The 7,298-nt window shown below is 34.0% G+C and overlaps 1 long non-coding RNA gene and 1 pseudogene across 1 annotated transcript; both read right to left on the reverse strand.

Annotated features, from left to right (window-relative positions):
- The window catches only part of LOC125834527 (uncharacterized), a 65,735-nt pseudogene extending 58,865 nt beyond the window's left edge, over positions 1–6,870 (reverse strand).
- LOC125834606 (uncharacterized) lies at positions 793–2,623 on the reverse strand. The gene is made up of 4 exons (XR_007443368.1): positions 2,331–2,623; positions 2,115–2,184; positions 1,264–1,335; positions 793–956 (listed from the first exon to the last, which is right to left on the reverse strand). It is a non-coding gene; the product is annotated as an uncharacterized LOC125834606 (long non-coding RNA).
- Positions 6,871–7,298: the final 428 nt, after the last annotated feature.

The following is a 7,298-nucleotide window of genomic DNA, read 5'->3' on the forward strand; positions in this document are numbered from 1 at the left end:
GCAATTTATTTTCTATCAGATTAAAATTTATCGCAAACAACAAGTTCACTGTTTGTTTTCGTGTTTCATCATTTTTTTTTTTCATTTAAGGTACTTTGAAGATATTGCTAAAAATTGTCGATTAAATGTTATGTTTGCTATTTTCTACTTTCAATTAATCTTCTCAACATTCGGTACTTGGAACACTTAATCTGAAGTGGTAGATTATATTGCATTTAGTAAAACTTGATTTTTTTTATGCTAATTACTTGATAATTAATGCAAAATATTTTCCATTTGTTTTCCTTGTGATCAGTTTTCTACTCATTGTATTCTCAATAGACTAGAGTGAAATCAATTTAGGTATAGGTGTTGTATTTATATTTGAAAGGTGTTCATTGTTCTTCTCAATAGGTTTAAAGTGACATTCCTTTTGTATTTCCGGTTTATTCTTGACTAGCACTTCATAAGAGTCAAGAAAGTCTCAACTTGCCTTAATTAAAGACTTAATAGTCAAATTATCAACCTGGCCTTCCACGATGCCTCCTAGTGATTCTAATCTGATCAAATGCGTAACCATATGAATCTATAGACACTCATATTGTTATATTTTTATCCCAAACTCAAAAAGTCAATACTGAGCCAGCAAGGTCAAAATAGTAAACTGACAACGAAATTAGTGTACCCACAATTTCAGGAGCTTATGCGCAAGAAATCATCAAAATTAATCACTAATCAAAACCTAATCACTACAAAGTGAACACAATATGTCAAATGTCAATTGAAAAAAAAAATTCACGGGCGGTAGATTTTATCTCATTACAAGTTCACACATCTGCATGTAATAGACAAGAGTATTTTGCCCTCAGTTATGGGTATGATATTGGTTCACGAATGACAGAATTAGGAGGCAGGGCATTTCCATTTACAAGGACTTATTCCAGAAGATTAACTCGCACAGACTTGAATTGATAGTGCTGCAGTAAAAATAACAATATATTAGTTAGTGAGAAGTGACAAAATTTGGCTGTCAGATTATTATAAATCACACGAGCAAGGCAAATGATTGACATGACTTCAGCAATAGCAAGAAATGACTTCCAATCAGTTACAACCAAGAAAAGTGACCAGATTAACTCCCTATTGGTAGTAACTTGTCAATTTTTCCAAACCATTGACACCAAATTACCACTGCTAGAGGCTCAAGTCCACCCTGCCCTGAAGTGTTATAAGGTGGAGTCAATACCTGAAATAAAGGGATATAAACTAATATGTGGTGCTTACCTTTCCTTCCCATTCAAAATCAATAAATTTGCAAATGGGCTCCAATACTGTGACCTGATCTCCTTGTTTAATCTGTCAACAAGAGTAGTTTGTTAGGTAATGATGTGAAAATCTAATCGGCAGTTGGATCCGAAATGCTTGCAGTATCAACTTTTCATAGAGCATGTGTTTCCTAAAAGAAGCTTCGTTTATATTATTTTCATCTTCTTATTCCATTTTAGTAGGAATATGGTAGGCTATATGTCATCAGGAAAATCTGAAGTAGGATAAATATTCAAATATATGACATTTATTCACTAAATAATAATTTGGTGGGGAAAATCAGATTGTGAATGAGATGATCACCACTGATTTTGAATGAGATGATCACCATTACAAAGAGATATTCAGGCTCACTTATGGATTATTGAAGCGGCAAATGAAATATTCTTTTCTTGAAGTGTGGACGAATGAGAAAATCAATATAAAAATGGCGTTCGATAAAATGATATAGGAAACAAACTATTCCAATTTACAGAAATCTTTTGAAATGCTAACTCACTTTACTATTCTCTCTTTTTATCTTTAGTATTTGGCTACTTATTAAAGAAGTAAGGTGCCTCCCTTTCATCTAATTTTTCATCCAGGAAGTGACAAAAGGGAGGAAAGATCCTTCGCTTATTTTTAAGGCACTTCGTGCTGCAGCAGTTTAGCAGCAAACTAACGTGTCAATACCTGAAATTAATTTGTTGATTTTCTTATCTCAGTTTCTCTAAGATACTCTACTTCACTAGACCACTTTTTTCTAGGAATTAAGATCTTAATGGATAAGTGTACCAAGAAACATTAAAACAGCATAAAGTAGTGCTTACTGCTTCCTTCAGTATGCCGAACGCTATAAGTACAAAACTATTCTCATCAGAGTCACAGAGCATATAGTATCTGTAGAATAAGAGTACACATTGAGAAATAAGTATTTAAGCATAAAGTAGGGCTGCACAGACAAGTAACTTTCACTTGTAAAGGAAATGCTGAAAATGATCAACTCGTGTGTTAGGGCCTTCAGTTAAGAAAATGAAGTAACTTACACTGGAGCTTTATACTCATATTTAACTAAGCACCATACTGCCGCTATAACTGCAATCCGTTTGTTAGGGCCTTCAGCTCAGAGATCCATGGTTGCTCTGTTGTACAGAGGATTCACTGCCAGAAAGCACTCTATTACCTCAACTAATAGATAAATAGGTAAATCATATACCTCATTGTTTACAGTTCAATATCTAAGAAGAATGTAAAGCCTTACGATCAATATTAGCAAGTGATTCGATCAGGGCAAGCAAGTTTGTTTCCGTACTCTTTCCCTTACTCTTCCCTTTATTCTTGTCATTACGCTTACACTGAAAAGCAGGATCACATAATTTAAATGCATCTTTTACAAGCTCATTCATAATGTCTTAACACCTTTAAAAGAAGAAAGCATTTAACAACTGAGAATCTTAAGACATTATATTTTAAAGACTACATCATAACTTTCCTGTTTCTTGAAAAAAATCAAGAAATGAAAAAAGAAGAAACAACTAAAATATTACCCCAGGCACCGTTCAGTCAATACAGGAAGGGCTCAATTAACTCATTGAACAATTAAATTGGACTATTTAAGGACACAAGCATCAGTCAGTACCTCATCTCCTTTTCTTTTAGATACTTCTAATGCTTAATGAGTACCTTTTGCAACTATTTGTAGTGGTAAGGTCTGCGTACACTCTACCCTCCCTAGACGCCACTTAGTGGGATTTCACTGAGCATGTTACTATTGTTGTAGTAAGTGAAAAGGATTCAGAAAAAAATTCGCCGAGTAGGAGAAACTTAACCAAGGTTTCTAGGGTAGCCATAGTAGAGTTACCAAGTTAATACAAATAGTGTTGCTAACTTAGCAACCAACTAGAATATTTCTATCCGAACAACTCTTAATTCCACATAATCTTTTCTGCCTATCGTAGTTTCTTAGCCTCTACTTGTTTGGCTATATTCCAAGATTCATCCATCAGCTGTGCCTCAAACCTACACATTAAGACAATTTTGAGAAATCATAGAAAAGCATGACTAAGTTTTGGTATTTTTCCTGTCATACCATAAAACCCAATTTCATGTTTATATATGTCCCCACCTAGCTATCATTAGTACTTGTTACCTAAAGGTTGTCAGAGCAGAACTTTGTAGATATTGACTGGTTATCTCGGAAGCTATCTTAAAGGACTACCTCATCATACATTATGTTATAGCAGGAAACGGAAAGCTTTCCTTGGTAACTCTGACAATGAAATCAGTGTTTAAACAGGTCAGAGTTCCGTACTAGTGACAGGTATGTGTGAACACATCAAACCACTCCACTGTGACATGTTGGGAGTTGGACAGGTCAGATGAGCAATTGAAGGGAGTGTGACTCCTTGAATACCTCTTGTAAGTAGTTATCACTGACCTGCATTTGCATATATGCTGGAAACAATGAACCTTTGATCATTCTTATTTCCCTTGATTCTAATGTCATCAACTAAGGCGTTCTTAATGCAATGGATTATAATATCACTTATGGATGCTTTATATAAAATAACCATAATGTCGTAATCTTACCTGAAGTAATCCTTCTAATTTGTCAAGAAGCTGGAGCGTCAGTTTCATTTGATGTAAAGCATCACTAGTAGGATTCATTGATGCAGCATCTGAAAATCCAATTAGCGACATCTTGTAGTTCTCCAGATATCTATTCACCTGAGAAAACAAATATCAAATTTTCCCGACATGGCATTGAATTTTAGAAAGGGGGAAAGTGAAGTCTATATTTAAGATATCATGATATATGCAAACATAGAATTTGAAGATGAATAAGAGTGAGGTTTTTTAGAGACTATTGGTTCTTTCTTCACTAAGCATAAAACTTTCAAGCTTGCTGAAGCCAATTCTTTTAAATCAGACTGTTTTTCTAATTCGAAGTTGTACTTCTCTATACACTCTTGTTCTTCTAGATAGATTATTTCGTACCAAACACAATTCAACAAGTCACTGATATCTGCAGATCTTGTAATAGTCATTTACTGATCTTTTCGTACCAAACTCAATTCTCTATATAAACACTTGTAATAGTCAGACAGGATGCTTAACTACCAGAAAGAGGTAACTAATTCAATGAGTTATTATCAGATTCTGTTTTCACGTACGACTTTCTTTTTCTCTGTAAAGTTGACAGTGCTTCCTTGTCATATTATAACCTGTATCCTCATGTGTGTTTCAACTTTCAAGTACAACCTGTGTACATGTCCTATTTTATGAGAGAATGCTTCTATTTTATGGTTTTATTCAAACTCTGAGAGAGCCAAGCTTATTTAGAGGCATTCTCTGCAACCTTTAAGATGATGAAAGAAGGTCTATCTGTGATCCACACAAGAAGTTGCAAACTTATATCCTTTCCTTGCTGCACTGTGCAGTGTACAACTTGATACATGGTCTCTTGTCTTTGTTTCTTTTTCTTTATTTTTAGTTTTTCTAACTCTTGTTCTTTAAGAACACCATCATAAAAGTACGAGGTGATAATTAGCAACAATTGAGAACCTTGTGTTTTGAAAGATCCTATATATGATACAACAGTTCATAAGTGAAAATCAGTTGTTGTTTTTTAACAACTTACCATGCTACAGTCGTATTCAAGATGTGGGTTTGCCTTCGATGCAACAATTTTTTTCTGAAATAGGGTAGGAAATCATAAGAAACTTCCAAGTATCTAAAATAACCAGGTTCGCGGGGAGTTAATACTGTACACATATATTTCATGTTAAAATAAGGGGAAATAAATATACAGAGACAAGATTGTAAGAACTACTTACAGCTTTTTCGTATGCCTCTAATGCCAGTTGAAGATTATTGTGATCCCGTCCTCCAGTCAGAAGAAAGGAAGTGAAATGTGCACATCCTAATATATCTACCAACCAAATGAAGTTCAGTGAAGGAGTTGAAAATTGGATTTATCAAAATGTTTATTATATCTAAAACTGTGTGCAGATACTAGTTAAAGATCTAAGTATAACATACACTTTATAGTAAAGCAGGACACTTGGATGTTTTCATAAGTATAACATACACTTTATAAAATTCCACGTACCGCGCATATGGTACTTCATGGTTCCATGTACCAAAGTATATAATTTCTGCACCTTAATCTGTCTTAATTGTTATTTCTTAACTATAGCTAAACAATATGTGAAGGGTGAAGACAATCATTGACAAACACCAAGTAAACATTTAGCAAATTGGCAAAGCTGAGAGTGCCGAAGCACAGAATGTTTATGACACAATATCAGAGAATCTCAGAGGTAAGTGACTAAAATTTAAAGTAGTTCCTCTTTTAACTAGATTCTGTTTGCAGTCTTACATAAACAAATTCCATCCTTGTCATCCAGAACGAGCATCCTTTGGGCATATTTGATGCTTTGTTCAATGTGCTTGGCTGGATTTTCAGAAACTATGAAATAGATATACAATCAGATGAATAGATCAGCAGCAGCCATTAAGAAAAAAAAGCAAATATAGATTTCTGAATTTTCTCCCTGAGTAACTATTATTAACTTAATAAGAGACTGGAGAAATGTATTATACATTTGCTTTGATTTGTTAAATGAAGATTCTAAACTGAAAATTGTAGAAATCATATTCAATTAAAAATCAGAATCCCAGACTAACAAAAATATGTAAAGTATCTAATTAGGGATGGAATTAGAACTTCAAAGACAGAGCTTCCAGTCCATAAAAACAGCTGTAGAGAAAAAAATAATGGGAAAAATACACTGACCATGAGAACTGGATTGAAATAAACAAAAGAATTACATTCACCTCGTGCAAACTTCAGTTCAAGGTCTGCAAGTTTATGTAAAATTATGCTACTTTCTTCACCCTAAATCAAATAAAAGATGAAGAATCCGTTAAATGAAGGGAGCGTTTGAAGTTTAGATAATGGAAAACTTAAGTACTAAAGACGCAGCGAATTATAACCATTTCAAGGACAGTCTGATAGCATCTTTTAGCTCTATGTATATGCCCTTTCTTGACAAAGCAACTGCCGAGGCAATGCCAAGCATCCCGCAAACGCGGATTTAATCGAGTCTGGTAGATAAAATGAAGACACAGTAAGAAGGAAACCAAACGCAAATTCAACACACTAAATATGCAATCCTTCTTTCACTTACAGCATTCACGAGATGACGCTCTGCTTCCTCCTTATAAACATCAGGAATTGCATTATAAAACCTTCCTTTTAGATACTCGAATATTGCACGTTCATGATTTAATTCCCTCTTCTCTGCACGAATTCGTACCACTTAAACTCACTTGATAAATTAAATTGAATGAGTTTTTTTTTCTTCTTCTGGATAATCCATACCTTGAGGAACTGATTCGAGAACTTCGATGCACAAACAAACTTGATGCTCGATGTCAGAGATCCTCTGTTGTTTACTTGACGGGAAATGCTGGTTGCCAAAACTGTAGACCCATTTCCGTCAGTTTAGATAACTCTGAAATCCAATCCTCGTAGTTGAATTCTTTTAGATGAGCAGAAACTTCTTCAATTGGAGTGCTCATCTTCAATGGTGGATTTTGGAAGGCTGATGAAGCTCAACTGCAAACTGCAAATTCTGTAAGATATGGCGGTTATGGTTTACAACTTTTGGGTGGGAAATTATGTTTTTAAGTGTATTCTGATGGATCACACTTGCTTCATTTTACTATTTAAGGAAATTACCCTGACACCCCTAATAGTTTTTGTATTCTCTTTTTTCACTCGTAACGTTTTAAGCTTAAAATCTCATATTATTTACTTTTATATATATATTCTACTACCAATCATTATAATCTCCCATAGCAAGCCACGAATGTTATTGGTATCTATGTATATTCTTAGGTCAGATCACATACTAAGGTTGTTTAAATTTGAAATAAAATCAATAATTCAAATTGAAGAAAATGTTATTGATTTATCAGTAATAGATTATTGGTTTAATGGTTATAAA

This window comes from Solanum verrucosum, unplaced genomic scaffold, assembly GCF_900185275.1.
Source record: "Solanum verrucosum unplaced genomic scaffold, falcon-dt-bn FXZP01000287.1, whole genome shotgun sequence".
Lineage (NCBI taxonomy): Eukaryota > Viridiplantae > Streptophyta > Magnoliopsida > Solanales > Solanaceae > Solanum > Solanum verrucosum.